General features: G+C 37.8%; 1 protein-coding gene across 2 annotated transcripts in view; it reads right to left on the bottom strand.

Moving 5' to 3' along the window:
* The window catches only part of MACC1 (MET transcriptional regulator MACC1), a 71239-nt gene extending 49116 nt beyond the window's left edge, over positions 1-22123 (bottom strand). For both annotated transcript variants that reach the window (XM_019650605.1, XM_019650606.1), the window contains exon 1: positions 21984-22123. The gene's annotated coding sequence lies outside the window, so the exon portion shown is untranslated. The remainder of the gene's footprint in view (positions 1-21983) is intronic.
* Positions 22124-23202: the final 1079 nt, after the last annotated feature.

Below are 23202 nucleotides of genomic sequence, written 5' to 3'. Positions count from 1 at the left end.
GTGAAACCAGCTTGACCCCTCCAGCCAGCCCATCTGCAAGCTGAGAGCCACAGTCCGTATCATGGTGAGCAGAGAACCACCCAGCCAATCCCTAACTAAATCTCTCAGCTACCAAAATGCTTGCTTTGAGCCATTGTTTTGGGGTAGTTTGTTATGTAGCAAGAGATAATGGAATATGGTCTTTCTAATAAGCAAAAAAAATGAACTCTAAAGCAAATTGTCCATGTGAAACATATCCTGGTTATGCTAGCTAAACCAGCTAAAAATAATTAAATCACAAAACATTACTAGGGAAACTTCAGGGACAAACTACTCTCATATCTTACTAATGAAATTGAAAATAATTACAGTATTTAAGGGACCCTCTTGGACAATGTGAAGTTGATACAAGTTGGGCTTATGGCCCTTCCCTGTGAGGGGTCCCTTCAAGGAGCGCTAATAATTTATGTTTGTAATTCTGTATTCTTTTTTGCAAACAGCCCCTTTCCCAAGTTGCACACATTTTGGGGCCCACAAAATAAAATCCATCTCTGAGGAATACACATTAATCATCAGAGAACTCTTTTAGCCCTTATCAGTAATTTGTATTTTCCCCCAAAAAATAATTTCAATAGCTATGTATATAAAAATCTTCATGAGAGCATTATAGCTGATAGAAAAATAAACTGAAAATAACCCAAATGTTTTACAATAGATGAATAATTAAACAAATTATAAGCTATCAACTTAGAGCATGATGTCACCTTTTAATAAAATAGTTTCAGCGTCTCTAACAACATGAGAAATTGTTTATCGTCTGTTTAGGTAAAAAAGTTAATCTTAACAGTTTATATAAACTACATTGCAAGTATAAAATATATATATTACAGATAAAAACAGGAATGGAATTTGGAGAAGTGAAAACAGTTATGTTGAGGTGATGGTCACAAGATGCAACTCGGACTTTATTTTTTTAATTCACATTTCTCATTGAAGTTGCACTTTGATACAGTCTGGAAAATGATGCAAGCTCTCTCAGAAATCAGTTTCTGATGTTTCATAAGAGATATCCTGGAAAAGATGCAGCTACACTAAGGGAATTACTATAATGTCCAATATGCTAGGAAACGCAGGCCCAGTTGTCGAGGGCCACTTCTCGCTTGTTGGCAAAAGTATGCAATGTGGTAAAAATACACTTGTCATTAGGAAGGTAAAGTCAGACTTTTGGGGAAGTTCGGCTTCTTTCTATTCTCTTTTTGCCTCATGAGTGGCAAAATCAAACTGTCAGGAGCCAGAAATCAAACAGTCACCATTGCTTACCATCCCTGTATCTACCATCTTTCCACAAACAGATATGCACCCCACACACACACACCCACACACACATACCCACATACAAGGAGACACGTTTGAAGAAAACATTAGCTATTGTAGTAACTTTCTGGCTATTGTGGACCGGTACAATAGAAGTAGCAAGATCTGGAAGCTGGTTCTGGTTTGTGGCCAGCCTGTTACGTGGCCTGCAGTGGCCCCACGCTTGCTGCGAGCCTCCATGTCTCTGTCTGTAAAGTGAAGGGGTCTTCCCAGTGTGATCCCGTCACTGGTCTCCATCCACAAATGGAATGGGGTTCACTTAAACACTGGGGAATGTATGAAGCCAAGCTGCTCTGAGTGGGTCTTATCTCTTTTAGTATCATAATTTTGATCACAGACTTTTAGATGATACAATTCTAAGCGATAGAAAATTAAAAAGGAAGCCAGGTTCTGACTCAGCTCAATAGTGACAAAGACAGGGAATCCAGCTTTTTTTCTCTTCTTCAAACTCAGAAAGCAGCACCACAAAGCTGTAGGCCCCTTCTATCTTCTTTCTTTTTAGTTTTGGTTGGAGAGCAACGCAGGGAGAGACATTTTAATCGGGCCCCACGGCAGAGGTATAAAGAACCCTCCAGCCTCACTCCTCTCACTGTACCCGCAGAAGTTAAAACCTCGCTCAGCTTCTAGGCTGCTCTGGCCAAGGTCCAATGAGCAACTACGAAAGCAAGGCCACATCAGGAACTCTAGTCCACACAAACATCATTTTGCTGTATTCAAGAACAATATGGAAAGTCTGCCCTTCAGAAATGTCCTCACAGTGTGAATTTAAAATTGCCTGCCTTGTAGTTTCCATTAAAAGCCATGCGGATATTAAAAGGGGGATACGTGGCCGATTCACAGCACACAGTTCTAGTCTTATCCCTAAATCAATTCCAATCAAAAGGCAGCTTTGGAAGTACAGCATATTACTCCAGCCTCCTATCAAAGTGGCCTTTACAGAGTCATGGCTTAGCACTACCTCCTTGGTGTTCACTCATCATAAAGATGAGATGTGACCATATGTGACATTTCCCTATATTTTTGTAAAATTGTAATCAGGGCACTTGCCCATTATGTTATTATATAAAGCCATGTATGGCAATTTTTTTCTCAGAGTTTGGGGATAGGAAATGTTTCTTCCTCCTAATTTACGTTTTCTGTTATTAAAAGACTAGCACCCCCTCATGCTTTGGGTTTACTAAGGAAGCTTAGGCTGGGTTTTTGTGCATTTGCTGTAACTTCTCATGTCTCAGCTGTTTAAATTTTAACCTCCTTCCCAACCCACCATACCTTGCAATTATTACCTGGGACTTAGCTTTTATTGTTAACGGTTTTCAATTTTATTTGTATACGTATATTTATGATTAGGTACTTCAAGTTGTATTGGGGAAAGGTAGCATATAAATATATAACAATGTGTGTTGATATATGTATATGTGAGTTGAATGTAATATATATTATCATTAATTGTCATAGAAAACATGTTCAGAATTGAAAAGAACTTGGCAACAATTTAATTGAATGGTTACAAACATAATTCTCTCATTCGTGGAGAACCTATTTCTTCAAATGAAATACTGTCCAAAACTAAAAAGAAATACAGCTGGAATGTAAATAAAAACAAAGTTCATTTGGTTGAAAAGTAAGGGGATAATGGCCCACCATCCTCACCCCTTTCACTGCATTGGGGAGCTCTGGAGTCCCCCCACAGAACTCATACTTTTCCATGGTACTCATTTGAATGCTATTGATCAACGTCAGTTGTCTCTTTTTATAAATATGGAAACTGGGACATTAAAGCTTCTAAAAACACTTAACTAGTTGGTGATCAGGTCAATCCAAGATCTCAGGTTACCTAATTGCCAGAAGTCAATCCGAGTGCTGGCTTAAAATTAAAATGGTGTTTGAAAAGAGTTGAGTGATTTGGGATTTTGTTAAAAATTAAAGAGAGTCCAAGACTTTCTTAAACTCAGGAAGGCAGTAAACATTATTTTTTCTCATTTTTCTTCCTCCCAGGCCTATCCAGCAAGGGGCTGCCCTCTCTTCTTTTCAGGTTTGCTTTCAACTAGTTCTGTCCCTTGCCTATTCTCTATGCAAAACTAATGTATCTAAATTTTTTGACCCTCTGGGAAAAGTATCATGTAACCCTGTGTTTTTTTTGTATATTAAGTAAGCATAGCTAAGATAAACAGTCTGTGGAACCTTAGTAACAACTGGTGTTTCTTTCTTGACCATTTTTAAATGTTGACCTGACTTTGATTTTTAACACTATACATACCAAATGCTTTTGTCTGTTAGTAAAAGCTACACATGTCCTGTACCCACTATCAGTAAACTGAGGACTGAATAAACGTGGGAGAATGGCTTATTTTACAAATGTTTCCAGACAAAAACTAAGAAAGTAGAATGCAATTGCATGATGCACAAATATTTCAGGCAAGCTTTGGATATATCATACAAAGTTTTTAAAAGCCACATTTGACCTGCAAATTTCAAAGTCATGATTCTTCACACACAATTTTTCAGTTGAAACCGAAAAGGTTGAATCAAATTTTGATCATCGACTAGTAGACTTAACATCATGGCTTTTAGGAAAAATGCTTCCAAAGCTAACATTTATTGTTTGTTTTCATTTTTATTTCTTATACTATATAGGCTTATTTTGTCCACTAGAATATAAAAGTGATTTCATTTATAGAAATATTTATTTAATACAAACCATTTCAACATAAAAAAATTCCATGGATTGTAAAAAGAAAACACCACTCTCTAGTGGTAAAACCCTGAAAAAGCAAAGTCATGAAGGCCGACTGTCTTCCAGTTACCACACTGACTCATCCAGGTAGAGAAGGGAATAATAGGAAGGTCTGAAGTTTGGATATTAGCAAACAAACCTCAAGAAGACGACATATGTCTGGGTGTTCGTGACAGCACAGGATACCTGGGGCATGGAGGAGGGTGGTGGGAAAAGAAGCAAAGCACTGCCAAAAAGATATTGATCAAAGCGATGTCTGATCCCCTTTCACGAGTGCTGGGAAAAACCTGGCACTCATTAAACTAGTGTCTGGGTAAAGTCCCAGGGACTTTTCTGAACCAGAATTAGGCATTGGATAGGAGATCAAGAGGGATCAAGAGCCCAAGCGTATCATACTAGTTGAGGATATAAACAAGGAACAAAGCAGGACTGCTTTATCCAATTAATTTAATCAGAAGAACAAATCTCACACACCCCAAGCAGTCTTGATAGAGATCAAATTCTTCAAATAAAAGACAACACAGGGATAAAAAAAATAGTAATAATCTGAACTGGAAAAATAATGAAGAATTCATGAAAAAGAGAGATCTACAGAGGACTCTCAGTGAATTCTCTGAATAGAAGCATGATGCAGAGACTGCAGATGGGCTTTTCTAAATTATTCAACATTATAAAACACTTTAAAAAATGCAAAGTCCTCTATAGATACTAGATTCTGTGTGACTTACTATTTTGCTGACAGTAAAAAGGGAGGATGGTAACACTAGTAGTTTGCATTTATGGAGGGTCTATCGTCTTAGACACTTGTGCTTTTGAATGTGACTTATTAATCCTTAGGACTATCTTAGGAGGAAAGTAGCCAATATTATTTGCTCCTTTTCCAGATAAGAAATTGAGACAAAGACAGATTATGCATCTCAGATATACAAGGCCAACAGATGTATGAAAGAATGCTCAACTTCACTAGCTATTAGGAAAATGCAAATCAAAACCACAAATCAAAACCGCCCAGAGGAAGGGGGACACACCTGGTAGAATGGTGATTCTATTCTTAATTTTTTGAGGACCCACATTCCTACCTTCATAACTAATGATTTTTTCCTTCTACTCCCAGTTTTTTTGTTGATAATAGCCATTCTAACAAGTGTGTTAAAAAGACAAGTAGGAACCCTCACACACTGCTGGTGGGAATGTAAACTGGTACAGCCACTGTGGAAAACAGGATGCAATTAAAAAATGGGCAGAGGACCTGAACAGACACTTCTCCCAAGAAGACATATGACCCAGCAATCCCTCTTCTGGGTATCTATCCCAAAAATCTGAAAACATATATCAGTGAAACTATACATACCCCTATGTTCATCACAGCATTATTCACGGTGGCCAAGACATGGAAAAAACAGAAGTGTCCGTCAATAGATGATTGACTAAAGATGTGGTATATATCTATACAATGGAATATTACTCAACCATAAAAGAGATTAAATACTGCCATTTGCAACAACATGGATGGATTCTGAGATTATTATGCTAAATGAAATAAGTCAGACAGAAAAAGTTGAGAACCATGTGATTTCACTCATATGTGAAATACAAAACTGAAAGCAACAAATGAGCAAGACAAACAAAGAAACAAAAACTCACAGATACAGACAACAGTTTAGTGGTTACCAGAGGGTAAAGGGGAGGGGGGTGATAGAATTGCAAAAGGGGGTCAAATATATGGCAATGGAAGGAGAACTGACTCTAGGTGATAAACACACAATGTGATATATAGATGATGTATTATAGAATTGTACACTTGAAACCTATATAATTTTACTAACCAATGTAACCCCATGAATTCTATAAAAATTAATATATATATAAAATATATATTATATATTATAAAAGGAGAGAAGTGGCACTATGTCATCTGAATCAATGAAACAAATATAAAGATGACTTTGATAGGTGCTGGTCAGACCCAGAGGAAGGTGGACACAGTCTACAGTTACAACAAAAGAAATGGATGAAAGTAGCAAATGGGTTCATGAAATACAAGAGGACAGAAAAGGCCCTTTAACTTGTCTGCCCCATGGTACGAAGGTCTGACAATTAAGTTCGTGAACTCATTCTAGCAAAAGTGCTACATACCTCATAGCTGAATATCACTATGGTCCCTTTCAAAGTACTCCCCTGGGGAAGCTATGCACCAATGTCAGTGCCTAATCTACCCTTCAAAGCAATTTTGGAACTCTTTTTCTGGAATGGCCATCAGAGCTGTCATCATATTACCCTTGATGTCCTGAATGACATCAAAATGTCTTCCTTTCAACATTTCCTTTATCTTCAGGTAAAGAAAGAAGCCATTGGGGACTAGATCAGGTGAGTAGGGAGGATGTTCCAATACAGTTATTTGTTTTCTGGCTAAAAACTCCCTCACAGACAGTGCCGTGTGAGCTGGTGCATTGTCGTGATGCAAGAGCCATGAATTGTTGGCGAAAAGTTCGTAATTTTCATCTTTTTTCACGCAGCCTTTTCAGCACTTCCAAATAATAAACTTAGTTAACTGTTTGTCCAGTTGGTACAAATTCATAATGAGTAATCCCTCTGATATCAAAAAAGGTTAGCAACATTGTTCTGACTCTTGATTTGGAGTGACAGAACTTTTTTGGTTATGGAGAATTGGCTGACTTCCATTGTGCACTTTGACTCTTTGTTTCAGGGTCCTGTTGGTACACACGTCTCATCACCAGTGATAACATGGCCCAAAACATCATCTCGCCTCTCCAAAAGGTCCTGGCAAACTTCGACTCTCCTTTGCCTTTGTTCATTGGTGAGCTCCTTCGGGACTATTTTGCACACACCTTTCTCATGCCAAGATTTTCAGTTAAGATTTTCCTACTGTTTCTCTATCAATGTTTACTTGGTCTGCTATGCTTCTCACAGTCAGGAGACAATTTTGAAACACAATTCAATAAATTTTTGCAATGTTTTCATCAGCTGTGTTCATTACTGGCCACCCTGACCTCTCTTCATCAATAATGCATTCTCTTTTTGTACACTGCATAATCCATTTGTACACTGCCGTTTTCTTCTTCGCAACATCCCCATAAACTTGCACTAACATGTCCCTGATTTCACTTGCACTCTTGCCAAGTTTAACACAAAATTTAATGTTTGTTCATTGCTCTAATTCAAACTCAGACATTCTCGCGACCGCATACAAAAACACACAACAACAATAATGAACGCCACTCAGCAAGACACCGCCACACGTCGACACAAACACAGCTGTGAGACACTGATACACCAAGGTTAGGAAACCTTACCGAGCTGTTTGTACAGTGCTGCCAATGCAAGCGCACGGTGGCAAGTTCGTGAACTTAATTGTCACACCTCGTATATCATGTAGCATTTATGAAATGGGTTCCTGAGGTTGAGAAGCTCCTTGGGTTCAAATGCCAGTGCCACGCTGGTGTTTGTAGGGAGAAGAAGGAAAAGAATGCTTCAAGTAAGAGGAATATGAAACACAGGCTGTGGAAAACAAGAGTGAGCATGGTTCATTCAGGAAGCACAAGTAGTTGAGGAAGGCTGGGCCACAGCAGTTAGGGAGGGACAGATGTCGGAGGTCTGGGGACACGTCCTAAATGGCCTTATGAGACATCCTGAGGAACTTGAACTTTAGCTTAAAAGAAAGAAGACACAAAAGAGTTTAAATTAAGGGAATGGCATGCCCTGATTTGTGAAATATGGGAAGCAGAAGGTGGAGCAGAACTCGAGACAAGAACTGGCAGTGGCCTGAACTAGGAAGATGGTCAAGAGAACGGAGAGAAGGGGACACAACCCAACTCATTCCTCATCTTCCACTCTTGAACTCCCTCAAGATTACAAATCATCTCTTGAGGTTTTGCACTCAAGACCTCCTTAGGTTCCATTTTTGTGCTTCAGCCTCTAAGGACACACAACTTGGAGGTAACATCCTTAGTCCATACACCAGTGGGACCTCTGTGGCCTCCTATAAAGGATAGGGGAGGAGGTGTTCATTCCTCACAGACTGCTAATTATCTTCACTTTTTTGCAACTGCTCCCATATTTTCTCTCTCCAATAAAACAGTTATTCCCACACACTACTAGCTATTTGGTGTGAAGCAATAGTTTATTTATGAATTTCATTTATCTTCATTTGTAAAAGACAACAGAAATTAAATCTGGTCTCAAAGCAATTCTATACATAAACAAGTCAGTGAGTAGTTTCTTAGAGAAACATACCAAAGTGAAAGGAAAATATAGGTAAGTGCCATTATTTAGTGCTTCACTTTTGCTACCAAAACCTTTTGCATTCACTAAAATAGTCTTTTACTTGCATCTCCTTCTGTGAATAAATTTTATGGATTGTAAAGTGGAGGAATTAGAAACTAGAAATGAGATTGTGCTTCTCACCAACCCAATAATGATATAACGATGAGCAAAGCCTCCTTCCCTTAGGGCTTTCTAGATTTCAGAATATTCCCTGTTGTATTTTGAAAGTATAGTGAAATCAGTTTTACGTTTTATACTTGCCTTGAGGGTCAACCAGTGTGGTTTAGAGGAAAGAACACGGGGTCTGGAATCAGAGAACTTGATCAAGTTTCTAAAACTCTCTGATCTTTGATCTCTACATCAACTTGTGAGAAAAATAATCATACCTTTTCCACTGTGTTTTGTGAGAATTAAATGGTTTAATGTCTGTGATAAGGAATAAAAATTTGGTGATTTGGGGAATGTTCTACATCTGCTTTGTCAAATCAGGCAGTCAATAGCTACATGTAGCTGTTGGACACTTGAAATATGGATAGTGCGACTGAGAAATTGAATTTTTAATTTTAATTTAATTTAGCTAAATTTAATTAATTTAAATTTTAAAAGGCACATGTAGCTAGTAATTACCACATTGGAAATGCAGCACTCGGATATGGCTTTAGTTTTACTTATTCCTACTGCAAGTTGATTGACTCTACACTGCTCTGAAAATCTATAGATTAGAATATTGTCCTTGTTTAAGAATAAGTGTTTCCCTTATATGTAGGCAAAGATAGTATGTAACCATTTTAAACACAATTTACCAGACAAATCAGAATGCAATTGTACTTCTGTCCACTGCTTTCTTTTTAAAAATGTATTCACTGCGGGGAGTTTTCTCTAATACCACTGATGAAAATTCCCCAGTTGGCCCCATGTAGCTTCTGGTCACTCTAAGATTTAAAGAAAACCCTGTGGTTATTTTAAGTTGCAAAATGCAGTTTTGATTCATAAATTAGAATGTCCCGTCTAATATTTCCAACAGCATACTAATCTCCCAGTGTAAGGCAGATTCCCCTGCCCTGTGCCATGCAGTGTTCTACAGCCTTATTGGGACAGGGTGCGATGCAGATCTTCTCTTTTTCTACCTCACCTCTTCCATCACCCAGCTTGCAAGCTCTTGTTATTAAAGCCTTCAAAGTTAGAGAATGGGGGTGGAAAGGGAGAAATAAAACAGAACATTTTTAATCTACTGCTCTGGTTGAAAGTTGGCTTTGCCTCTGCAATATTTATTGCCTATACTATGTGTAATGTGTAATGTGAGTGTATGTGTGTGTGTGTGTGTGTGTGTGTGTGTGTGTACACACACACATGTACATGGGTGAGCTTTGGTAGATCCTCAGAAGCTTACAACTGCCTGTTGGCTTGAGCAATGCATTTATCTTCTGTCAGCTATGCTTCCCTCAGCTCTGGTTTTGTAGCAAGAAAACATACAAAGCTTTTCAGGATTGCACAAAGAAGGCAGTTCCTCTAAGCTTGAGGTAAAAAAATATATATATCATCCCGCATTTCTACCTCTCTACATTGGGTTAGCTGTCCAAAAATCATTCTCACAAAATCCTCTCAGTGGTTTTTCTCCCTTTATTTTTCATTATAACCTGAAAGAAGGTAAGGAGGTCAAGAACTATGAAAATGTTCCCAGTTGGGATTTTAGTCAGATACCTCTTTTTTTGTATCTGAAATCAACTGTCTTAGAATCTTAGCCAAGTTATTCAATTTAACATCCTTGATCACTGCAACTGCGTTAATAGTAGCTAACAACTGGAAATTGCATTATAAAATCATCAATACAAGGCTAATAAATAAACTCTGGCATATACATAACCATTATGGTAAAAAAAATAATGTGGTAAAATAAACAAAATGAAAGATAAAAGTCATATGATCATATCAATAGATGCAGAAAAAAGATTTGACAAAATCCATACTTCATTTATGATAAAAATTCTCAGCAAAGTGGGAATAGAGGGAACATACCTCAACATAATAAAGGCCACATACAACAAGTCCACAGCTCACATCATACTCAGTGGTGAAAAGCTAAAAGTATTTCCCTTAAGATCAGGAAGAAAACAAGGATGTCCACTTTCACCACTTTTATTCAAAATAGCTTTGGAAGTTCTAGGTACAGCAATCATACAAGAAAAAGAATTAAAGGCATCCAAATTGGAAAGGAAGAAGTAAAACCATCATTATTTGCAGATGGCATGATACTACATATAAAGAACCTGAAAGATTCTACCAAAAAACTGATAAATGAATTCAGTAAAATAACAGGATACAAAATTAATATTCAGAAATCGGTTACATTTTGATACACCAGTAACAAACTATCAGGAAGAGCAATTAAGAAACAATCTCATCTATAATTGCATCAAAATAATTACCTAGGAATAAAGTTAACCAAGGAGGTAAAAGACCTACACTTAGAAAATTATAAGCCATTGAGAAAGATACAAATAAATGGAAGTATATGCTGTGCTCATGGATAGAAAGAGTTAACATTATTAAAATGTCCATACTACCCAAAGTAATCTATACATTTAATGCAATCCCTATCAAAATGCCAATGGCATTTTTCACAGAACTAGAACAAATAACCTTAAAATTTACATGGAACCACAGAAGACCCTGAATAGCTACTGCAACAGTGAAAAAGAAGAATAAAGTTGGAGATATTACACTACCTGATATCAAATTATATTACAAGTCTATAGGAATCAAAACAGCATGGTATGGCATAAAAACAGAGACATACATGCAGATCAACAGAACAGAATAGAGAGTCCAGAAATAAACCCACACCTATATGGTCATTTAATCTATGACTAAGGAGGCAAAAATATATGATAAGGTAAAGACAGTCTATTCAATAAATGGTGTTGGAAAAACTAGACAGACGTATGCAAAAAAAAAAAAAAAGAAACTGGACCACCTTCTTACACCATTTATAATAATAAACTCAAAATGGAGTAAAGACTCCAAGGTTAAGACATGAAACCATAAAACTCTAGGAAGAAAGCACAGGCAGTAAACTCTCTGACATTGCTCATAGTGATATTTTTCCCAATATATCTCCTCGGGCAAGGAAAACAAAAGAAAAAATATAAACAAATGGTACTACATCAAACTAAAGAGTTTTTACACAAAAAGGAAACCATCAACAAAATGAAAAGACAACCTACTAATGGGAGGAACGATTTGCCAATGATATATCCAACAAGGGGTTAATATCCAAAATTTATAAAGAATTCATAAACTCAACACCAAAAAAAATCCAATTAAAAAATAGTCAGAGGACTTGAATAGCTATTTTTCCAAAGAGGACATACAGATGGCCAATGAACATATGAAAAGATACTCAAGGTCTCTAAACATCAGAGAAATGCAAATTAAACCCATAATGAGATATCACCTCATACCTGTCAGAATGGATATCATCAAATCAACACAAAAGTGTTGGCAAAGATGTGGAGAAAAGGGGACCCTTATGCACTGTTGGTGGGATTGCAAATTGGTGCAGCTACTATGTAAATAAAACACTTTGAAAGTTCCTCAAAAATTAAAACTAGAACTACCTATAACTCAACAATTCCACTCCTGTGTATTTATCCAAATATCCCAAACCCTAAATTGAAAACGCACCCCTACATACAATGCAGTGCTATTTACAATAGCCAAGATATGGAAACAAAAGAAATGCCTCTCAATAGATGATTGGATAAAGAAGTGGTACACATACCCAATGGAATATTACTCGGTCATAAAAGAAAGAATGAAATCTTATCATTTGACACAACATGGATGGACCTAGAGGGTATTATGCTAAGTGAAATAAGTCAAATAGAGAAAGATAAACACCATATGATCTCATTTATATGTGGAATCTAAAGAACAAAATAAATGAACAAACAAAACAGAAAGATTCATATATACAGAGAACAAACTGATGGTTGCCAGATAGGAGGGGTATTGGGAGACTGAGTGAAAAAGGTGAAGGGGTTAAGAAGTATGAATTGGCAGTTACAAAATAGTCATGGGGATATAAAGTAAAGCATAGGGAACATGGTCAATAATACTGTAATAACTATGTATAGTATCAGATGGGTACTAGACTAATTGGGGGAATCACTTTGTGAATTATATAAATGTCTAATCATTATGCTATGCACCTGAAACTAATATAAAATAATATTGAATGTCAACTAAAATTGAAAAATAAAAGTAATAAAAAATAACATGGTATCTTCATATGCAATGATATGGGTCAATCACCAAAATATATTAAGTAAAAATAAGAAAGGCACCAGACACTCCATATGCTTAGAATGTTTATTACTGGAAGTATTCAAAAGAAACTGCAAGCTTAGCAAGCTATGCTCCTGAGGGAGAGGACACACAAACTAGAAACCTGCAACGTGGCATTTCAGCTTACTTCTCATTCTATATGCTTTTATACTACTTGGATTTTTAAATTATATGTAAGAACCACTTTAAGTCTTTTCTTTAATATCTTTGTAAATATATTTAGGTACATATTAAGGCTTCTATTCAGAGTTCAATGTTTAAAGATATTATTTTCAAGTCTTTATTTGGCACAAAGTCTCCAACACCTTTTGTTCCAACTCTGACATCTTGACACGGTTATGTCTAAATCATAGTCTAAGTGAAATGCACTTTCCAAATGACTGACTAGCTTATTTGTAACATCAACCTTTGGAAACTTGAATGAAACACCAAAGATAGTATAAATGACTCTATATTTTTCAGTAAATAGGTGAGCTGTATACCAAACATGCTTTCTTTTCCCAGGGGAATACATAAACGTAGGTTGGATCTCAGGTATAACAACACATTCGTACCCTTTACACCTGGAAAATAATCCTTGATATTCAGAAACAAGTAATATTTTTTACTGAATTTTCAGTTTATCAAAATCACCCACAAAGAAATGGCCCCGTGAGAAATCACTGCTCACTTCACTGGAGACTCGCTCCTTTTAAATTAGCAACAGATAAAGAGGCTCCACCCAGCGCCTTAGTCTGAAGGTCTAGAATTAAATTGTTGCTATATGTATCATGGAGAAAGTTACGGCAAATTAAAACAAAAACGTTTGAGATGTGAATCAACAACACAATTCATTTTCTTTAGAATGACAAAAAAAAAATGGGAAGAAAAGCCTACATAAAGTTTTACCTCTGATAAATTTTCATGAGGTCAAAACTGGCGAGTTTCTAGAAATGTAAGTTTGGTCATAAAGTATTTCCTATAAATTCAGTCAGAAAGAGAAATTGAAAGCTGTGTTAAAGAATTAAACAAAGGTAGGTATTTAGTTCCATACAAAAGGAAAAAGAAATTGAGAAGGAAAACAAAAATTTAGATGACAACATAAATTCCAGTATTACAATAAATATTCTAAAAAATGTATTTTTCAGGGCAAAGCAAGAGTTGAAATTAGCCCAGATCCCAAAGGCCTTCCTTGGTCTTCTTCCTGCTTGCCTTGCCTGTGGGCGATTTGGTCATGACCTTGGCTTCCTAAAACTCCCTCACCTCTTCTTTCTTAAATTATTCCCTAGTGGTTTTCCTACTATTGTTTTGATCATTCCTTCCCTGTTTTCTTCAGTGGCTCCACCTACTTTACCTGTTTATTTAAACATCCCCCATGGTTTTCTTGTTCTTCTCATGCTCGGTGATTTTTTTTGAGCTATTGCAGCCTTCCTCATGTCAAACACTGTGTTGATAGGAAAAGCTCAGTGATCTTTGTCTCTAACTTGGATCTCTGCCCTGAGCTACAAGGTCATAACAGCTACCTTCAGAATATCTCCATGTGAACGCTGCCATATATCCTATACATCGCCATGCATACCTCAAACCAACACATCCAATGTAGGACTCATCTCTCCTTTCTTCTCTCTACCAACAAAAAAGCCTATTGCTTTTCCTCAACTCTGCCTTTGTTGATGGCTTCACCATCTTGTCAGTCATATCGATTAAAATCTCAGAGCCCTCTTTGAACCCCATCCTCTCCCTCTCACATCGTATCCCTCTACGTGATGCATCCTACTGCCACAGTCTCTTTCTATCCAACACCATGGCAACGCCCTGGGTTAGTGCTCATTACCTCCTTTCTGGATCCCCAGTCCCTGTCCATGGGACCGGTTTCCCACTTTCCTTCCCTCAGCTAGGTTACCCACTGCCACTTAAAATACAGCTCTAATCGTGGCATTTTGGTGTCCGTCCCTGCTACTCTACTATAATTGCTCTGGACAAGACTTCCAGTGAAATTTAAAGGACACCTTTCATTCTTATTAAGGGCTGTCTGTGACATGTGACATGGTTAACTTCTCCCATCTCGGAAAATTTGCCATTGTCTTCCCTCACTCTACTCTCCATTGGATTTCCTATTTCTCTGGCCTCTCCTTCTCAGCATCCAGTGTGGCTGTTGCTTCCTCTGATTAAACCTTAATGTTATTATGTCAGAGGACACCATTATGAGCCTTCCACTCTTTTCATGCTGCAATCCTTAATACCTCTGGGAAATCCCATCCACACCCATGACTGAAGCAATGCCTAGGGATCAGTGACTCCCACAGCTGTCTATCTCTAACCCATCTGCACTCCTGATTCCCAGACCTGTCCAGTTGCTTAAGCAGTTTCTCCATGTGGATGGCCATAGGCATGTTAAAGTCCCTCGGCCTCAGCTGAACCTGTTTCTTATGTTCCCTACCTAAAAAAACAAGGACACCACCATCCACCCTGTGGTTAGTTACCGATGTCAGAAACTGAGAGGTAACCCACAATTTTAACCCCTTTCCTGCCTCTGAGTCACTGCTTCTAATCCACCAATTTCTGCAAAATTAGTATCTCTAAAATTACAACATTCCATAGCTAATGTGACTTCATTTGTGCAGGCTCTATTTTTCCGCACCTAGATTTCTACAATAAATCCTACTTAGTTGGCTGATTCCATCTTTTCTATGCTCCCTTCAAAATATTTTAAGGATGATATTTCTAAAATGCAGGATTCATCAATTCAATCTCTTATTAATATTCTGTAAGGCCTTTCCTTCTCTAGTATGATATGGTCAGGAGTTTTAGTGGGTAATATGACATATAATTCAAATTCTACAAATTTAAGTTTAAAAGTAATCAAATATGTGTAAGATGTTTGTACAATGATGTTCAATGTGACACTATTCACAATAGCAAATATCAGTAACAGTAAAGGATTGGTTAAATTATATCATAAACAAATGAGCAATTTAGAATTATGTTATAGACGACTACGTAATGACAGGGAAATGTGTCGTCTATTGTCAAGTGAGCTAAAATGATCACTTAACATTTTTTGTAAATTATTCATTCTTATATATTATAAGCATTAAAAACATGATCAGGATATACACAGAAATCTTAAAGATGTATATTGTTGGTAAATATGATTGTAGTTCTCAAGTTTTCTACAGTGAAAATGCAACATTTTTTAAATACATGAGAAAAAAATGTTGTTTTATAAAGATTAAACTCAGTTGTCAAATTTCTGCAAGCAATTTTCTTTATCCCCAACAACATCTTGGAACATCTCCCGCAGTGGTCATCCCTCTTCTCACCATAATGCTGCAGTCTGGGTGAGACGTCTCTATCCTCTGCAGCCCCTGACTTCTTATTCACATTGTATTATCAATTTTAGATGCATATTTTTCACTTCTTCTGTAATATGTGCTTCTCATCCCCTATCTCCCCAGGACTAAGCATAGCACAGGTAGAATAAATATTTACTGAATAACTACATGAATATTGCCACTCATCTCACACCAATCCCTCACTGCCTTCAGAATAAAGTGCATAGTCCTTAAGCTGATGGTTGAAAATCCTTCAAAATTAGAGGCAACCTATCTTTCCCTTCACACTTTTACCCCCATTTCTTAAATTCTGCTTGTCCAAGCACACCCATCTATGGGGAGGGATGGAGTCTTTCTTGTTCATGTTGCATCCCACAACTTACGCTCAGAAATTACTTGTTGTTAATGATTGGATAAATTAACTTCATTAAATATATCCTGTACTTTTCACTTTCCCGTATTTTCTAAAAAGCTACTCCCTTCACTTGTTTGCCTCCTTAACTCCCTTTCTCTCATCTCCAAAGCTCAATAAGGTTCGATCACCTATAAGAATCATTTCCCAACCTTCCTAGGGAAATTAAATTTTCCTTAGTACAAATATAGCACTTATTTGATACTTCCCCTTACTTTATGATGCTCTTTCAATGGTGCTTAAATATTAACTAGATTGTAACGTTTTAGAAGTTAAGGACTGTGATACTTTGATCTCTCCCTTCCCAGTTTGTTCCCACCTATCCTTTCTCATCTGTCTTAACTGGAATAGACGGAGTAAGTAGGAAATCCACCATCGCTACTCACTATGGACATACTATTTCTGTGATTCAGTTTATCCATCTCTAAAATTTGTTTGACACCATTCTATGCCCCACAAAAATTAATTAAATCAGATCACATAATTAAAGCGCTTTGGACAGTACTTGGCATGTGGTAAGCATTCAATGAATGTCAACAGTTGTTATCAGTATTGTTATTGCTAATATAATTAATACTAAAGCAAATGTGTATTAAATGGAAAAGTCAGTCAATCTCTTACACCACAGGTTGAGAAACAAGGAAGTTGATTTGAGATCAAATTTTACACTATATTTTAGAGATTGCAGTGTTTCAAACATATGTGAGTCTCCCAAATGCAGCAAACATCTAGTTTTCAATGACATATGTAAAAAGGTTATTTAATTAGAACATAAGTAAGTGTGTTGAGATTGGGGAACAACAGAAACTCTCATTCACTTTGGCTAGAAATATAACCTGGTATAGGTATTTTAGAAGGCAATTCATCAGTATTTCATAAAGTTGAAGATTCATGTGCCTATGGCCCAGCAAATCTATTCTTATAAACACTCACCAGAGTAATTCTTATATTTGTACACAAATGACATGTATAAGGATATTTATTAGAGTGCTACTTATGATAACAAAATAGCATTCAGAGTCAGATATGACTCTGAATAAGTCGTGCTAGAAGAATCAACATGGATTAATTTCAAAAGCACAGTGTTGAGAGAAAAAAGATGAATAATGTGTGCTCTGATGTTTATACAAAATTTTTAAACATTCAAAACAATGTCATATACTATTTATGGGTATATTCACATAGCAGTGGAAAGAATAAAACAAAATAAAAAACGGATAAGAGAATAAAAACACGCCATGGAGAGAAAATCTACAAAGACAGGATAGCAGGATAGCCATTGAAGTGGAAAGAGAATAGGATGAAGAAGAGCCCTTCATTTTCAGAAATTTCTAGTATTTTATTTGTTGAGCTGGAAGTTGAGTACACAAGTGTTTGTGATATCTATCTTTAAACATCTATCTACTACATCTTGTATTTTTTTAAGAAAAACATCTAAATTCAGTGCTTTTCCCAATGGAAACAGAAGACACACAAATTCCCCTCTACCATTCCTGGAAATTAAACCTGGTGGCTAGTCTCCTGGCTAGAAATAAAGATGTTTTTGTTTATTCTGAGGAGGGGCCCTAGAGCAAAGTCTCATCTCTGAGCAAGGTGCTGGGAAGGGCCCCTAAGAAACAGTAAAATGTGGGGAGGAAACAGTCAGTCTCCTCTTCCTTCCCCTTCCCATCCCTAGACACCTGAAGATTCTCTTTCTTCAGCATTCCTTCTTGAGTGGAGGAGGAAGAAAAGCAGAACTAAGTTGCATTTTAATGAAGGAGGTACTGCTGTCCCATTTTTCTGGTCAACTCTGAGAGCTCTCCCGAATTCCAGTACCATGTGATTAACAATGCAGACCCTTTGCACTGAGGGTCTACTCATCTCCATTTCGAATGGCCTGAAGTAAAAGGAACGTTTCCTCCCACAAGAACTAGCTCTCCCTCTTGCCTCAGTGCTATTGTCATTCTCGCAGGCCACCAAGCTGAGAAACTCAAGAGCATCTTGCCTGTTGTTTTGCATCATCATCATCATTTTAATGATTGCTTAATTTTCATTGTTTTGCATGACTTCCTCATCCCTCTCTTCAATTTTCATTTCCAACACCCATTATTCATCCATGCTCAGGCTATTAAACATGTTTCCAAAGTGCTCCCTTGTGCATTCACGCTCCCCATGCTCCAAACCCCAGGTGCCATTTCTTGGATGATCCTCCTGAAGCACAGCTTTCAACATGCTGTCCCTGGGTCAGGACCCTTTTGGAACTCCACCATCTTGAAGCTGAAGTCCAAATCCTTTTAAAGCTTCCACAAACTTGAACCTTATTCCAGCATCATCACCCAAAGCACCCTAGGATACCCTTCATAGGATACCCAATGTCCCGTCTTTCCAGCATAAAAACAGCCTAGTTCCCATCTTAATTTCTGTACTTGACATTGCCTCTAGTTGAATGTTTCCCGAACTTCAGACATTCTGGTACCTCCTCATGATTTGTCCATTATCAAGTACCATCTGAACTTTTCTTTACTTAATGTTTTCTGTAAATCCACTCTCATTTCAGCTTAGATAAGTCTTTTAAAAGCAAATTTCTATCAGTGGAAAAACTAGAATCTATTGGAATAAACAGGCAATAACTATAAAAATAAATGTTTTTCTAAAGGTTATTAAGTTATAACTAAATACTTTTTGCCTGCTAAAATCATTAAGCCTCTAACATACTCTATTGTTGTTATAAAGGAGGATTAAACAAACATGTGTTAGAAGAATTTTAAAGCCATATTAACAGCAACAAAACTTTGTCCTTGAAGAATTGAAAGTAACTTGAAAAATATAACTTTCTCACTGTGTAACTCGAAGTTATTGTTATTGATATTGCTTAAAATCGTTTCATCCATTAAAATGTTGGGAAACCCTGCTCTAGATGAGATATTCTCTTCTTTTTCTGCTGATTTCAACTCTGTACCTCCTTGAAGGCCCGGCTTAATCTCCACCACTTCCCAGGGTATCCTCTCAATATTCAATCACCACGACCTCTCCTTCCTCTGGCACGTGGGTATGTGTTCCTTTCATGTTTAGGAAGTCACTGCACTCTGCTTTTTTTTTTTTAAAGATTTTTATTGGGGAATTGGGGGGATGGGAACAGTGCTGGGGAACTGGGGGAAGGGGAACAGACAAGTTGCTGTCGTTTTTGTTCTTCAGTCTAGTTGTGGAGGACGTTGCTTCACTGGCGCAAGTTGGCACCATCATTGCACTCTTCCCGGGTGAGGCAGATCAGTCGCCGGCTTCTGGACGGCTGCTGGCCGCTCACGCTGGCTGCTGGCTACACACGGTAGCCCATGGCAACCCACTGCCACAGGGGCTACAGCATCCGCCGTGGCCAGCGACTCACGGCAGCCCAGCTCCAGGTTGAGCTGTTGTTCAGCATCTTAGCTGTAGAGGGCAGTGTCACTGGCCCTCATATGTGGGATCCGAACCGGGGCCCTCTGGCGTCCCAAGCCAGTTCTTAACCATCGCGCCACTCGGCCGGCCCACTCCACTCTGCTTTTGAGTGACTCATAAATAAGTTTTCGAATTTAGTTTGTTCTGGACTCCAATGATTCTGGTTCAAGCAAAGATGTATGGAGGCTTCTTTTTAATCATGATACTGAGCAACATACCTGCTAACGAGTGGATGAGCTGACCAACAGTGATACCAGGAATGGCAAGAGTGGTTGACAGATTCGCACTTCCTCCCTTAACCTTTTAATAAGTACATATCTCCTCTAGTAGATCAGGGTCCCCTCAAGGGCTATGCCCCTGTCACTCTTTAACCCCAAGGCCCAGACCATTGGAAGAACGCTGCAGAATTGCTAAAAGTAATTGTTAAATGAATAATGACGCTTCCTAGAGAGAGTAGACCATAGATGGCATTCAACAGCAAAACCAATGCTGCACTTTTAAAGAGTATACCACATTTATCAAGTGCTTTTCTAGCTTTCCGTCTTCTTTGTTTTCATTCTAATGCTACCCTGGACTTGCTGACATAGCTCCTCAGAGAGTTTTAATTTAAATAGTATATCACATGCAAAACTTTCCACACATGTCACAAATACTCGTTGCTATCACCTTCAGCTATCACCAAATGCCATAGAGGATACTTAGTTTTAATAGACAGGCATGTGTGTGGTTTTTCAAGAAAAGATTTTCCAAAAATTCAGACATGCTTTCAAGGGTAAAATAAATATAACCCCAAATTGTCTTTTGTCTTCCAAATTAGCTAACACATTTTAAGATAAGATGGTATATAGCAGATCTGGTCTTAATAGTCTTTATTTTCTTGAGGACAGAGACACATAAAAATAATCTGTTAATAAAAAGCTACAAGGGATTTGAGAAAACGGGGATAAATAATATTTATTTGTATATAGCTTTCAATTAAATTGTATCTAATAATTATGACTTCTTAATTCCTATATCTGTATAGTACCCATGAAATCATATTAAAAATCACTATCATTAATTAGAGATAATCCTATGATTAAGTTAAGGAAGGTATAAAAAGATCACCACAAAAGCTGAGGAAACTTTAAGAATATATCAGAAATGCACCATTATTGCTAATTATTGTTATATAAAAATTAGGCATGAACATAGTTGATCCAATAGCAATCCTGAAATTAGACCCACTGAGAATGGACTTAGACATTTTTTCCAGAGTCAGGGACAACTTAACAAACAGGAGGCACCAGAATTTTCACTACATTCTCTGTGTCTTTTTTTAAATTGTAGTGCAAAACAAGTAGCATAAAATTTACTATCTTAACCATTTATAAGTGTACAATCTAATAGTGTTAAGAATATTTACATTGCTGTGCAACCAAACTCCAGAACATTTTTAAATTGCAAAACTAAAACTCTATACCCATTGAACACTTCCTATTCTATGAATTTGACTACTCTCAATACCTCACATAGGTGGATTCCTACAATATGTTTGCCTCTTATATTGTTTTTGAAGTCTAATTGAAACTTAATTAGGAAGAAGCCAAGTGTGTCCTCCATCAGTTATCGCCTGACCATTTATTTGGCCAGCACACTATGCTGATTTCACAAGCGAGGAAACTGAGGCTCGACGAGGTGAAGCATCCTGCCAAAGGCCACACGTCTAAAGCAGAGGGGCCACTGAATACAACTTCCTCTGACGTCAATTGCCACAGTCTTTTCAACACACCTGGCTGGCTTTTGAAATATTTACATTTTTCAGAGGATTTCAACCATCTACATAGTTGAGGCAAATCAGTCTTTTGTTTTTACATTTGATTTTGAATGTTGCATGTCTTCCTCCTCTTTTTATAAATTATTTTATTCTATGTCTCAAGGTATTATTCCATTCTGTGTGTCAAAGTTTATTCTAAACCATATCCCACAAACTCACAGAATATCAGTTACCTTCCTTGTTTCCTTTCTAAGCAGGGCCTGGGAAGAAGCATTTAGTTTGTTCACTTCTTCAGGAAATGACACAATTTCCTATATGTACCATATATCGCTAGTGAAAAGAATATTAATTTTTAAAAGCAGCACTTACAGTTGTGGAAATGAGCCCAAGCCTCTTCAGTTCGGGAACATTATGTTAGTGAATGAAGGTTACTCCATGAAAAGCAAGGACTCTCTTCAAACGTGTCTTGCTCTGCGTGCGGCGCCTTACCTACCTGCTGCTTACGGGGCCACCTGGGACTCGCAGTCCTCCCTGTGTGGCTTCAGGCTGCCCAACCAGGAACCCTAAGAGGCAGAACTACAACACCCACAATTCATACTCCTCACCTGAAACCAGGAGAAAAGGGCGGATGGTTACAGTTTCACCCTAGGAAGAAAAAGTAGCTGGAAAAGCAAAGCAGTAAGTTAAAAAAATAAAAGAAAATACATATCAGTTGGGTAGATCTAAGGACGATTTGTAAATACGGACCTATTTCTATAAAAGGAAACAAAAGTGGTTTGATGTTTGCCAAAGAGTAAGCAGGCACCCTCAGTGTTGGCAAGAATTTAAAAATCTCCGTGCAAACAAGTGCTCCTGCAGTTGTGGAACCGGCCCCGCCAGATTCTCCGTCAGTGATTCAGAGCTGAGGAGGTAGCAGGCCTACCTGCGATGGAGCAGGCGAATGAGGGCTTTCCAGGTGAGGACTGAAAGCCTCTAATTCCTCCTGCATCAGCACTGTGATTGTCACTCAGAGGTGCCCCAGATAGAATGGAGACCTTTAACCCTTCATCTTCCAAAATGCCCTGGATTTTTAAAAATGTGCTTTAAAATGTGAGCAACGTGGAACCTTTGTTGCTGCGTCCTCCCATTATTCCTTTCCATTTCCTCATTTTGCGTTTTCCTTCTGCATATTCCAGCATTATTTCTGATTGCTTAAAATTCAAGAAGAAGAAAGTTGGGGGTTGGAAAAGGAAAAATATATTCTAAGCCAGGGGTTAGGATAAAGAGGCTATGCTGTGCCTTGGTGGTACCAGAAAATGGTAAGACTCGCCCATCAATGGACGGCCTGCTTGTACAGTGTTCCAAAGCGGCCTGTGGGTCGAGCACCAGGATCACAGCAGACGCCTCCACAGCATGTGCCCAGCCAGGTCGCAGATGGCATCCCATGGGCTTCAGGCCCCTTCTGGTCCCCACACCATAAGGTCATGTCCCTACCATTCACTTAGGTAGCATCTTGGAGATGAAGGAGGGGGCGGCGAAACTGAAAGGCTGAGCACAAAAAAGGACTTGTCCAAAAGATGATTTAAGATAAAAGAGACTGTGATATATT

The sequence above is a fragment of the Hipposideros armiger genome, unplaced genomic scaffold (assembly GCF_001890085.2).
Source record: "Hipposideros armiger isolate ML-2016 unplaced genomic scaffold, ASM189008v1 scaffold_143, whole genome shotgun sequence".
NCBI lineage: Eukaryota > Metazoa > Chordata > Mammalia > Chiroptera > Hipposideridae > Hipposideros > Hipposideros armiger.
This window is presented reverse-complemented; position numbering and strand designations above follow the sequence as displayed.